Here is a 13,972-nt window from a genome sequence, read left to right as displayed (position 1 = left end):
CACTGCTCATGCCTTGTAGGGGGAATGTAAGGCTATATTAGTCCCGGATCCACCAGCTGAGCACACACCAGCTGAATTGGTTATATGACTACCAGGCCCGCTCTGGGGATATGTTGTGTTCTTACATGAGGAGGTGAGTGGGATACCATGTTGTTGGTGCATTTCTTCCTAGATAGATTCTGTGCTTGCAGTGATCATCTGGGCACCATACCATCTGCTTCTCGCTGGCTAATAGCTCTGTTGGGACCCAGATCCCAGGCAACTAAATTCAAATAGTTCTGTTAGGTAATACATCTTTTATCAATTTTCTACCACAGACCATACACCACAAAGTTAATTCTGTCCCCTTAGGCCTGCCAGCCTTCCATCAATCACTTTGACTGCCCTACTTCATACACCCATTTATCAAATGACCCTCTCCCTAAACAACCAAGTCCTGGTGGTAGGAAAAAATATTCTGGTGTGTGCAGAAGAACTAAGGGTGACAGAGTTGAGATTGTAGTGTATGTAGTGTAGTGAGATTGTAGTGTATGTCATATACAGTAGCTGTGGTAATACTCACATCTCTGTGGGTGAAGGAGAAGAGGATATATACAATGAGGTGGCTTAACTTTGCATTTCTTACCGTTGTGGGTTTGTGTCAGGCTTGCTATGTGTGCAGCAACCCTAATAGCTTCAGGACAATTTTTTTGTGGTGTTAATGTTATGGCAGATAACCAAGTGGTGCTGTTCTGCACAGTCCTCCAAGTTTTTTTCTTACCACAAGACATGCTGATGGTGAGCGTTGGGGGTAGAGAGGCGGGGCGGGATAGTGCTGTTTTGTTACACAGTGTTCTGGTTAGAAGGTACTGTGCCAGTGGCAGGAGATCTGTGGCTTTGTCTTTGACTGGAGTCAACTTTTGAGGTAGAGGGGCTCCCTAGGGACCAGGCATTGGGGCTGGGCTGAGATTTGTAAAAGAAGGCGTTGCCAGCATGCTGTTTGTGACTACCTCCATTCCAGGTCTAGTGTTCATGTACACAAAAACAATTTATACTTTAAAATATACCCTGACTCCTCCACTAAGAAGCCATCCTTCAATGCCCTGGACATAGCCGAGGAGCAATAGTATATAGGACCAGATCCTCAGCTGGTGTAAGTCTGTATCATCACTGAAGCTGCTTTATGCCAGCTGAAGATCTGGCCTATACATTTTAAAAATAAATAATATTTAACTATTAATAGTCCTCTCTCACCCGCACTCATATTTTGGTCAAAGTATCCATGTAAGTGGGACTTAATTTGAAACGTACGTGTCCGATAGGAAATAAATTGATTTAGCATAGTAGGGAAGTCAACTTAGCATCATTCTTGACCACCACACCTGTTGTTCTAACTGGTCTGAAAGGACTCCAGAGTTCAAAATATTTGAATACAGTTGAAATATGGAGTCTTATAGGTAACAAACAACAACAACAAAAGATAAAGAATTGACCAGCGACTTTGAAAGGTTGCAATAATAAAATATATTGCATATGACTAGAGGACATGAAGTGCAAAGTCGCTTTTAATAGAAGAAAATACTTATTAGGCTTGATTACATATAGTAGTTTCTTGACTGTTTGTTTATTTAGTTAGTTAGTTATTTTAGAGACCATGGCCATTCAGGTGGTTTTCTTTGGTCTTTGTGACCTTTGTCTAAATGTTTTGTTTTATCTGAGGGTTGTCATAAGATTCCTTCAGAATTCGTTAGCAGTAACTGGCAGGTAAAACCCCTCCTGGATGCTGAGAAGCATCACATTTATAAGCAGTATATCTTCCCGATCCGTTATAGGAGTTTGGGTCCAAACTCAGAAGTCAAATCTTTATAGCTGCTAACTGCACAATCAGCTATTATGGAGTAGTAATATTTTAGTGTTTTTATTTTAATATATTCTGCAAGAACATAGAAATGAAATCATTCACATGTAGAAGTACAGAAACATGTATTCATTTGGGTCTCTGTTATACAAACCGATCATGTGGTAGACTATACAGGTTCAGAGGAACAGTACTTCGTTCCCTTGTCTTTTGAAACTTTTTTGTCTTTAGGCATAGAGCTTAAATGCCTTTTTGTCCATTACATTCTGAAATTTTTGTTCATATTTTATATAGCTGCAGAATACAGTCACATTCTTTTGACTTCTGTCTGACCACAGGCATCTCATGATCCCCATAGGCTTAGCAAATGTTTGTTTTTTCTCGTTACATGATTTATTTTTTCTCTAAAACAATAAAATAAAATGAAATGAAATAAATTAGCTATTTAATGGCACAAATCCTAAAATTATAAATCTAAAGAACAAAGTTTAATGATTCTGCATTATAGGACGCAATGACTGGGAGTCTGGAGTCCTATTTCCATCTGTGCACTGACTCGCTGTGTGAACTGGGGCAAGTCACTTAAGAGCTCTGCCTCATTTTCCCTGTCTGTAAGATGGTGGTGATATTCACCTTTGTAAAGTGATTTGAGAGTCATGGAGGAAACCTGCTATAAAGTATCATGTATTAATAGTAGTAAAGCACTTTTTTGCAGCTCTAAGGCTTCCCATGCTGACATCCTTATAATGCAATAGGATATTTTAATAGAAAGGAGAAGTCATTGCAGGACTGTGGATAAAGGAAAAATCTTTCTCCTGTCATTACTATTGCAGGAGCATATTCATCTAAAAACTTGCCTAGCTTTTACACCACAAATGTTAGACTTTCCAAAGTCCCCCCACTCAAAAAAGAAAGAAAGAAGGAAAGAAAGAAAAAGAAAAATTCTACATTTTACAGAATTGCAAATGCCAGGTTATATTGAATTGAGCTCTGAGGTCTGAATTGTAAAATAACATCTTAAATTGCAAAGCAGAAAAAGAAAATATGTTTACGTCACCAATATGTGCTGGGCTCCCCCACTTTGACAGAGAGAGGCCTTCATTACGGGCTAAGAGGAACAGGTTACTTTTCACTTGTTTATGTTCTGACTGTCATATGGACCTGGCTTATTAAAGCTCAGATATGATCTTGTTTTCCTGTCTTATATGGCACAGTTTTCAAATTTATTTTTACTTAGGTATTAAAAAAAATAAAGTTCATGGGACCTAAACCTGCCATATACCATAGGAAAATGAGAAGTTATCTGAGCCCTAAAACCAACTCCATATGCCATCAGATTTCTCTGGTACAAAATATTATTATTATTTGTATTACAGTGAGACCTATAGGACTCAATCAAGATCCCATTGTACTAAATACGTAGTAAGAGACAGTCTCTGTCTGAAGAGCTTACAGTTTAGACAAAACAAAGGTAGGAGGGAAAACAGAGGCTTTGAGAGGCAAATGACACTAACAACAGGTTAGTGTCAGGGCTGGGAATAGGACTCTGCTCTCCTGAGTCCCATGAATGGGCTCATGCTGCCTTGCTGTGATATTAAAGTACACTGTACTCTGTGGCATCACAGCTGAGCATTATCAGATTGCAGGACATAAAATAGTTGTAAAAGATACTGCTTTATTGTTGGAATGTAGACTGGCTTCCTAACCTGATTAGAAATAGTCAGCATGCTATTGTTGTTCTTATCATTATTTTGTTGTTATAACACCTTGGCTTTATAGAGAAAAACCCATATTAGAGGGGGAAAAAAGAAATTTCGCTTCATAGCTGATCCTTAAAATCTGTATATATGATGTACAAGGATTTGCAAGGCATTTTAAAAACTCTGAAGAGTGTAAATTTACGGGGGGAAAAGCCAGAAGAATGTAAAAATTATATTTTTGAACAAGCTGATCTGGGAATCCCATTCAGCATTCTGTTACTGTGGATGACCAGTGGTGTATAAGAAGCGATTGTTTAGCAAGGTAGAAAAAATTACCTGTAATGTCTTGTATGAGTGAAGAGCACATTTTAATGGTCTGCATTCTTTTTTAATGTGCTAGAATGTGTATACTTTTTATTTCTTTTACTTATTTTCTATTCATTTGCTTTATAGGTAAGTACCATTTATGAAGAAATACATAGTTGGGTAAGTGTTTGCTCTGTGCTCTTTTTGACGACTCACATATACGATGAGCACATTTGAAAAATGTCTAACATTTTGAAAATTTTTACCAGTTCTATCAGTAATTTATATTATGAATATAGGGCCTGATCTAATGCCTATTGAAGCCTTTCCACTGACTTCATTGGGCTTTGGATCAGGGCTATAGGGACCGTCTCTCAAACTGGAACTTTCTCTTCCTCTTTTTTAATATGAAGCCTGTGGATAAGTGATAAGAATGTTTTCTAGTCTTTTTCATTTCTGTGAAAGCTTTGACTGCTTAGAACCACTGTAAAATTCTTAGTCAATTGATTTATGATGTTTTTAACTATTAATGTTAATATTGACATAGTTTCTTATTCCTGTCATAAAGCATAATGCAGACCTGATGTATAATTCTGTGGACTATTATCAATTCAGAAAATTAAACTTCACACCTGTATTATGCTTTATGGCAGTAATATTGTAATAATAGAGCTGCTAATACCTAACCCACACAAATGTTATGAGGCTAAAGTTAATTAATGCTGGAAAAACACTCTGAGATCCTTGGATGGAAATTGTTAAATACATGTATGTTTTTATAATATTACTGGTCTCTCAAACACAATTCTGGAGATGCCTCCAAATATCATAAGACATCACTTGCATGAGACACAGGATACACATTGACCTTGCTTACGGATGATCTGCATTTGTGAGTCCCCATGTTTCCTCAATACCTATTGAATTCCTTGAGAGAAAGAGCATTTAGCACCTCACGCACCAGGCCCTCTAGAATTTCAGAAATGATTGACAGGTCATGCTCTAAAATATATCAAAATTGTTGGAGCTGTTAGCACATTTGTACATTATCTGTGTAGTTACTTAAATTCTCCATTCTGTTGTACAAGTGACCTATTTAAAAAAAAGTACAATTATCAGCACTGTTTCCACTCAACTTTGAATACTAAACACTGTAAAGTACAAAATGAAAGTATAGAAAATCCGGATACAGTCCTGCTTTATTTGAAATGTTTACTGTGAAATGTCTCAAGCATGGATTTACCAGACATGTTTGACAATACTAACTCATCCTACATTAAATTTAGTTAATATTTACCTTTTTATCATGGATTTTTACTTATCCAAATGTGAATATGTTTAGACATTTAAATTCACTCCTTTATAGTGCATTTTCCAAGAGTATATGGAATGTTATTAAACTTGTGTTCTCTGTGCTGATTTGAAAAGGTCAGAGGTTTTGCATGGAGTTAATGATGAGTAATTAATATCGTTCCTCTCTATGATGCTTTGCTGTTGTTTGTAACCTAGCAATGAAAGCAATTTATAAACAGTGTTACTGCCTTGTTGTTTTTCCCTTTGCGTCAGACCCGTGCTATAATATATCTAGTTCATTTAGTATTTTTCGGTAGGGTAGTGTGGGATTGGTAAACGGTGGTTATACTTTCCTGTTCTTTTCCACAACTCAGGTGAAGTTGTAGTCTGAAAAGTCAGAGTGTGTGTGTGTGTGTGTGTGTGTGTGTGTGTGTGTTTTCCCCTGATTTATAGTCTGTCTCCTTTGCTCAGTTTACAATGAATATATGACTTTTCTAACTGCCAGCCATGAAAACTGAGCTTAGGGTCTGAAAGTCCAGCAGGGTTCTTTCTCTCAGGTACATCACCTTAAATAATTAGGGTTGCAAGGTGTCTGGTTTTCGACTGGAACGCCCGGTCAAAAAGGGACCCTGGTGGCTCCGGTCAGTATCGCTGACCAAGCCATTAAAAGTCTGGTTGGCAGCGCAGCTGGGCTAAGGCAGGCTCCCTACCTGCCCAGCTCCGCGTGGCTCCTGGAAGCAGCAGCATATCCCCCCTCTGGCTCCTACACGGAGGTGTGGCCAGGCGGCTCCTACACGGAGGTGCGGCCAGGCAGCTTCTACGCGGAGTCGCTGCTCCCATCCCAAGCGCCAGCTCCGAAGCTCCTATTGGCCAGGAACTGCTGCCAATGGGAGCTGTGGGGGCGGTGCCTGCGGCTGTGGCAGGGTGCAGAGCCGCCTGGCCATGCCTCCACGTAGGAGCCAGAGGGGGGACATGCCGCTGCTTCCGGGAGCTACTTCAGATAAGCGCTGCCTGGAACCTGCACTCCTCCCTCCCTCCCTCCCAGGCCCCAACCCTGATCCCGGTCCCATCCTGAAGCACCCTCCTGTACCCCAAACTCCTCATCCCCAACCCCACCCCAGAGTCTCCACCCCCAGCCCTCACCCCCCCCCCCAGTCCGGAGTCCCCTCCTGCATGCCAAATCCCTCATCCCCACACCCCCAGCTGGAGCCCTCATCCCATCCCCCACACCCCAACCCCTTGCCCCAGCCATGAGTCCCCTCCCACATCCCGAACCCTTCATTTTTGGACCCACCCCAGAACCCGCACCCCCCTCCCAGAACCCAACCCCCTGCCCCAGTCCAGAGCCCCCTCTTGCATCCTGAACTTGGCCCCACCCCAGAACCCGCACCCTCAGCCCAGAGCCCGTACCCCCTCCCATATCCCAACCCCCTGCCTCAGCCTGGAACCCCCTCCCCCACCCTGGAGCCTGCACCCCCAGCCGGAGCCCTCGCACCCCAACCCCCTGAGCCAGCCGGATGAATATGAGTGAGTGAGGGTGGGGAGAGTGAGCGACAGAGGGGATGGAGTGAGCAGGGGGTGGGGGCTCGGAGGAGGGGTGGGGCAGGGGGAGCAAGGGTGTTTGGTTTTTTGCGAGTAGAAAGTTGGCAACCCTATAAATAATAAAGATTTTGTGTGCTAATGGCTATCCTCATTTAACCCTGTACATCCCACTTGTCTTCAGTAGGGTTACACAGTTGAAGTGAGAGTGGAATTTTGGCCTAGCAAGTAGAACTTAGTTAACCATTGTGTTGATGATGAATGAGACCAAAAAAACAGCATGAGACAGCTCAAGTTTTCAGTAGTTGTACTGGCTGTGTAGTACTAACATGAGTAATACACATACACTGTTACTAAAGTGAGCAGATGTTATTCAGGATATAGGCTGTGCCATTTTTACATAGTTTTCAAAATAGAACCATGCTTTCAGATGTGCATTCATATAGCTGCCAATGTGCTTTTATTTTATGCCCCCCCACCCCACCCCCCAAAAAGACCTTTGGAAGATGGGGTGGTAATTATGTAAACATCCTTTAGAAATTATGTCTTTGTTAAATCATTACTTACAATAGCTATGACCACTGTCTCTATCTTAAGTAGAGAATGAATGGAAATCCAAGATTGTGTAGGACATTTAAAGAAATTTGCCTATACAGTATTCTGTTTCTTGAAACTGTGTGTCAGTGTACTGTCCAGCCTCAATGGAGCATGAGGTTACGTCCTGATGCCTCAAATAGAGTACCTGAGAGTATTCTATCTGTGGACTGTAGTGAAAAATTAGAAGATATGCTCCATTCTTCCTAGAACACAGAGGTCTTCCTACTCAAAAATCATTGTCTTCAAGATGGTGATGCTTATAAGTACAATCCAGGCTTTTACTAGTGATCTCCCTAATGCTATCCCAAATGTATTAATGTTTATAAGTATTCAGAATATCTATGGATTTAGTTTTTCAGAGAACTCTTAGTATGCATTCTAGACCTCTACCACAAGTTTAGGGCCAAAATCTGCTGCTGTTAATGTTAATTTCACAAAACCTGAAAATATACTGGGCACTTTAAAGTCAGAAACAAAAATCAGGGCCTTGAAGAATTTAGTCAAACAGATTGAAATCAGTGAAATTTTTTTTTTGTTTTCAATTCAGAACTGTAAAATTTGGTCTGTTGTATTTAAAAGTAAATTTTCTCTTTAGGGTAACTGTTTCTTGTCACCCTGAATAACCATATGGACCTATTAATTAAATAAGTTATTTCATCCTGTGTAGCACAAATTAGAAACCTTCAGGGGATAACTGATATTTTGTTTGTTGTACAAGAAAACAGATGTGGTTTGTAATACAATTATTATTCCCCTTACCATTTTCATAGGAGTTTGGTTATTAGCCAAAGAACAGATGTTTTAACTATACTATATATATATTTAATGTCCTCTAAAATTTATCTTGACTGAAAATAATTGTTTTTTATATCAATCAATTCACAACACTCAGTGAGTGTGTCATTTTGTAGGTAAGCTATGGGATCTGAAATATTTCTTAATCATTTGAAAATGCTGGTTGCTCAGATTCAAGAAACCAGACCAGCTAGAGAAATCTCAATATTAATATCTACACTTCACTCTCTCTGGTCACTCAATAACAGACCTAAAAGTGGCAATTCTTCAACAAAAAACCCCTCCAAAAACAGACTCCTACGTGAAACTGCAGAACTGGAATTAACTTGCAAACTGGACACTATCAGATTAGGCCTGAATAAAGACTGCAAGTGGTTGGGTCATTACAAAACCTAAACCTAATTTCCCCAATACTAATTTCTGCCTACTGTTACTCACACCTTCTTGTCAACTGTCTGAAATGGGCCACTCTCATTACCACTTCAAAAGTTATTTTTCCTCCCTTGGTATCCTGCTGTTAATTGAATTGTCTCCTTAGACTGACCTCACACTTGGTAAAGCAACTCCCATCCTTTCATGTATTTATACCTGCTCCTGTATTTTCCATTCCATGCATCTGATGAAGTGGGTTCTAGCCCATGAAAGCTTATGCCCAAATAAATTTGTTAGTCTCTAAGGTGCCACAAGGACTTCTCGTTGTTTTTGCTGATACAGACTAACACGGCTACCACTCTGAAATATCTATACTGTTACAAGAATCTCTGCATAGAAATATTAGCTTTTAAGCAGTATTAAAAATTGCATTTGTTACATGTGATTTCCTGGAGTTAAGTTGGAACAACCCTTGGAGTTACTAGCCTGAAAGGTAGCATTATTTATCAATCCTGTCAATCCCAACAGACGTTCTGTATTTAGTGAAACTTAGTCCAAATTTAAACTACAAAATATTTTTTGTTCATTTATTTTCCTGGGGACAAACACATAAACCTTAAAGATTTTTTTTTAAGTTTTTTATTGTTTACAACTTTATTTTCAAGAGTTTGCAGTATTATTCTTTATGTGAGTAATAGGACACCATGAAATTATCTAAATCCCCAGTTGAGCATGGGACTTGCACAGATGTTTAATTTCATCCCTAGATCAGCATTTAAGCAAGTGCTTAAATTCAGTGAGATTTAAGCATATTCTTAAATGCTGTGCTGAATAAGCATGGATTTAAGCATATACTTAAGTGTTTTGCTGAACAGGGACTTTTATTAGATATAATTTTAATTTTGCTTGGGAAAAAGAGGGTTACAATTCTGTATTGTTAGTGGGGTAGACTTCTAGATGGGTTTCTAAAAGTTATTTCTCAGGAATTAGGTAAATTCTGTCAAAGATGAATTTATATTACCCAGGGTAAATCTATAGCTACTGAAGTTTAAAAGAATTTTGGTGCTGTACAATGAGTCTCTTACTAATAATGGTCAGTTTCCTGAGCAATACAACGGAGTTAGTCAATAACATTACAGTGTAATGCAACTCATTACCCAGCATAGTTGCATTTGGTAAATCATGGGTAAGATCAAACAAAACATAGATAACATCTATTAGATATTATGATGTGTCTTGAAACATGATTTGTTTTGGTGCAAGTGTGTGTTTTTATGTTAATAAAATAACACAGTCCTGAGTGTAAGTGTAATATAATACACTGTCATATTGATATGATCTGTTAGATTATAGTGTTGAGTGGTCTTGACATACACCAATATGAATAGGTTTCAGAGTGGTAGCCGTGTTAGTCTGTATCAGCAAAAACAACAAGGAGTCTTTGTGGCACTTTAGAGACTAACAAATTTATTTGGGCATAAGCTTTTGTGGGCCAAAACCCACTTCATCAGATGAAGTGGGTTTTAGCCCACGAAAATTTATGCCCAAATAAATTTGTTAATCTCTAAAGTGCCACAAGGACTCCTCGTTGTTTTTACCAATATGAATGAGAATTTGATGTCCTAGGGCCTGTCTTCACTGCAATTGAGTTTCTCTATTTAAAATAGCCTAATTTGAGTGATTATATCCACACTGCAAAAACATTTGAAACAACACTTGAGCTATTCTGATTGATTGGATTAGCAGCTGATGATTTGTGCTAACTCCAGTTGTAGGTTGTAGCTTTCTCTCCACTGCATTACTAGTGAGGGTCAGCAGCATTCGAACTTCAGCCCATACTCCCTCATGGGCTAGCTAGTTTGAGTTTAAACCACAACTCAACTCAAGCTAGAGATTTTTGTGTGTGCACGGGCGTTGGATTGAGGGTATGTAGCGGGGTGGACACCCGCTCCTGCCCTGAGGGGTTTGGAACAGCCCCGGGAGAAGGCTGTTCCAGGGAGAAGCAGCTACTGGGCTGATTGGGGAAACAGCCTCAGCTGGGCCATGCCCCAATCAGGCCCCAGCTGGCCCTATAAAGGCCAGGAGCTCAGACAGAGTCTCTCTCTGAGTGCAGAGAGAGAAGGGCCTGGCTATAGGGAGCTAAGACAGAGTACCTGAGTGGAGCAGGGCTGGGGAAAGGCTGAGAAGCTGGGGAGCTCCAGCTTGGAAAGCCCCAGGCTGCGGCCTAGTATTAGGCCAAGGGGTACTGGGGGTTGTAGAGGGCAGCCCAGGGCTAGGCCAAGGCAGCAGGTCCAAACCCAACCTTGCCGATGATGAGTGGCCTATACTGCAGTCTGCCCCAGGGAGCAGGGGCTAATTGGTGACTGGCAGTGGCCTTACACTGAGGCGAGGTGGAGTTAGTGGGCAGGGGTTCCCCTGGGAGGGGAGACCTAGCATGTGTGGGTATTGCCAGGGGGCAGCACCCAGCGCAAGGGGCACCAGGGTCCTGGGAGGGACACGGGGCCCAGTAGAGGACAAGGCGGATCACCGGCCTGCAGAGGGCGCTCCGGAGGCTGGGTTGAGCTGATTCCCCAGACGACCAGCAGGAGGCGCCGCAGGGGTGAGTCCGGCCCCCTTACAGGGTAACACTTGAATTACACCTGGAGCCAACATTGCAGTGAATATAAACCCTTAGAGATTCATACACTATCTAATATGCTGTGATGGGAATAAAACTTGAGACCCTCTGGAAAGAAATAATCTGATAAGGAAAGGATGTTGACTTGGAAACAATTATAGAACATATTGTTGCATAACTTTATAGATTGTAATCTGTAATTGGAATATTAGAACCTAATTTCTTATGCTTCCTAGATGTCAGATATAAAACCCTAAGCACTAATGTTCTAGAATCCCAAGGAAAGATATTAGGCAGCATTGATTGTTTTGTTTGGTTTTGTTCCCCATATTTAAAAAAAAAAAAAAAAAAAAAAAAAAAAAAGTTACAAGCCAGAAAAGCAGTCACCCCTTCTTGTCAACTGTTGGGAATGGGCCACATCCACCCTGAATGAATCAGCCTCGTTAGCACTGACTCCCCCCACTTGATAAGGCTACTCCCATCTTTTCATGTGCTGTATATTTATACCTACCTACTGTATTTTTCACTCCATGCATCTGATGAAGTGGGTTATAGCCCACGAAAGCTTATGCCCAAATAAATTTGTTAGTCTTTAAGGTGCCACAAGGACTCCTCGTTGTTTTTGCTGATACAGACTAACACGGCTACCCCTCTGAAGCTTTATGATGGTCACTCATTGCTAATATGCATTGTAACCTCCTCATTTTAAGGGATTTATAACTTGAATATAAACATTAATTCCTAATTGAATCTTCGCAAAACAATACATATAAATAAATGGGGGCCTAATTCTCTTTCAACATAGGTGTAAGCTAGAAATAACACAATATAATTACACTGGCATGTACTGGTTGTAATTTGGAGGAGAATTAGGCTTAAAGCATGTGAGTAACTTTTGGAGGAGGTAAAATTTAGAACAATTGGTATGTTTATATTGAATCAAAGGGCAAAAAAAGAAAGAGAAGATTTCTGGCTTTTCAGATTTGTCTATCTTAAATAGATGATTATATTAAATTTGTAAGCCACCAGTGTTTACTTATATGTAGTGCCCATTATGTGGTGGTGGTCTTCTTTCACCTACACCCACTCCACAAACTTATAACTGCTGATTTATTTGTATCAGTCATGAAAGAAACTCATTTGTGTGAAAATAGGTTAATTAGCTCATATACACAAATTTATTAACATGAATAAAAGCTTCCTCTTAAACATTTGCATGAAAAAATATATTTTCACAAATTTTTGTGAAAAATCACAACAAAAGTGAGCATGTTCATACTTTTCTGTCAGATACAATTCAGATTTAGCAAATGTAGTTGCAATTACTTTTTCTTACTGTTTAACTAATTCTAATTAGCATTAAGCTTTGAGAAAACCAACCCTGGAAAGCCACGTAGAGATGTTGTCTGAAGCCACAGACCTGCTTTTCTGATGAAGAAAGCTATTAAAAAGCAGAACAGAAAGGAATGCAAAAGACTTAGGCCAGGTCTACACTACCGCGGTAGTTCGACGGCTGGCAATTGAAGTTCCGTGTTCGATTTATCGCGTCTGGTCTGGACGCGATAAATCGATCCCGGAAGCGCTCGCCGTCGACTGCGGTACTCCAGCTCGGCGAGAGGAGTACCGCGGAGTCGACGGGGAGCCTGCCTGCCGCGTGTGGACCGCGTCTGAACCGCGGTAAGTTCGAACTAAGGTATGTCGACTTCAGCTACGTTATTCACGTAGCTGAAGTTGCGTACCTTAGTTCGAATTTGGGGGTTAGTGTAGACCAGGCCTTAGGCTATGTCTACACTACCGTGGTAAGTCGACCTATGCTACGCAACTCCAGCTACGTGAATAACATAGCTGGAGTTGACGTACCTTAGGTCGAGTTACTGCGGGGTCTCCTGTTGACTTACCTTACTCTTCTCATCAGGGTTAGAGTACGGGGTCAACAGGAGAGCCATCTGCAGTCGATTTGGCGGGTCTTTATTAGACCCGCTAAATCGACCGCCGGTGGATTGATCTCAGAGCGTCGATCCCGACTGTAGTGTAGACCTGGTCAGAGACTCAGCAGCTTTATGGTTCAATTCTCACTTCTGCCACAGATATCCTGTGTGGTCTTCGGCAAGTTACTTAATGTCTTTGTGCCTTGGTTCCTTATCTTTAAAACATGTATGGTACTTTCTTCCTCCCATCCTTTGTCTTGCCTTTTTTGATGGCAAACTCTTTGTAGCAGGAATTCTGTCTCACTATTTGTTTGCACAATGGGAGTCTGGAGTAACATTTTCAAAAGTGGGTTTAGACACTTAAGAATGTTTATACTGGTCCATCTAGCCCAATATCCTGTCTTCTGATGGTGACCAATGCCAGATGCTTCAGAGGGAGTGAACAGAACAGGGCAATCATTGAGTGATCCATCCCCTGTCATCCAGTCCCAGTATCTAGCAGTATAAGGTTTAGGGACACCCAGAGCATAGGGTTGCATCCCTGACCATCTTAGCTAATAGCCATTGATGGACCTATCCTCCATGAACTTATATAGTTCTTTTTTCAACACTGTTATATTTTTGGCCTTCACAACATCCCCTGGCAATGAGTTCCACAGGTTGACTGTGCATTGTTAGTTTTGTTTGTTTTAAACTTGCTGCCTATTTTCATTGTTTGGCCCCCCTGGTTCTTGTGTTATGTGAAGGGGTAAATAACACTTCCTTATTCACTTTCTCCACACCGTTTGTGATTTTTGTAGACTTCTATCATATCCTTCCTCCCCCTTAGTCATCTCCAAGCTGGTTTGTTTCAGTTAGGTATACTGTTAGTGTAATCTTGTTTCTCTACAAAGAATGTACACATGGTCCTGTTTCCTGAACACAACAGAAATAAACAGCAGCAGGAAGTTTCCTTGTTCAGAAATTCCCAAGTCTGCCACTCTAGTGA

At 40.7% G+C, this 13,972-nt stretch overlaps 1 protein-coding gene across 1 annotated transcript in view; it reads left to right on the top strand.

The window, feature by feature from the left end:
• The window catches only part of PDE4D (phosphodiesterase 4D), a 650,428-nt gene that overhangs the window by 63,843 nt on the left and 572,613 nt on the right, over positions 1-13,972 (top strand). The window lies entirely within an intron of this gene.

The sequence above is a fragment of the Emys orbicularis genome, chromosome 6 (genome assembly GCF_028017835.1).
Source record: "Emys orbicularis isolate rEmyOrb1 chromosome 6, rEmyOrb1.hap1, whole genome shotgun sequence".
Taxonomy (NCBI): Eukaryota; Metazoa; Chordata; order Testudines; family Emydidae; genus Emys; species Emys orbicularis.
Note: the sequence above shows the minus strand (reverse complement) of the source record. Positions and strands in the feature narration are given on the sequence as shown.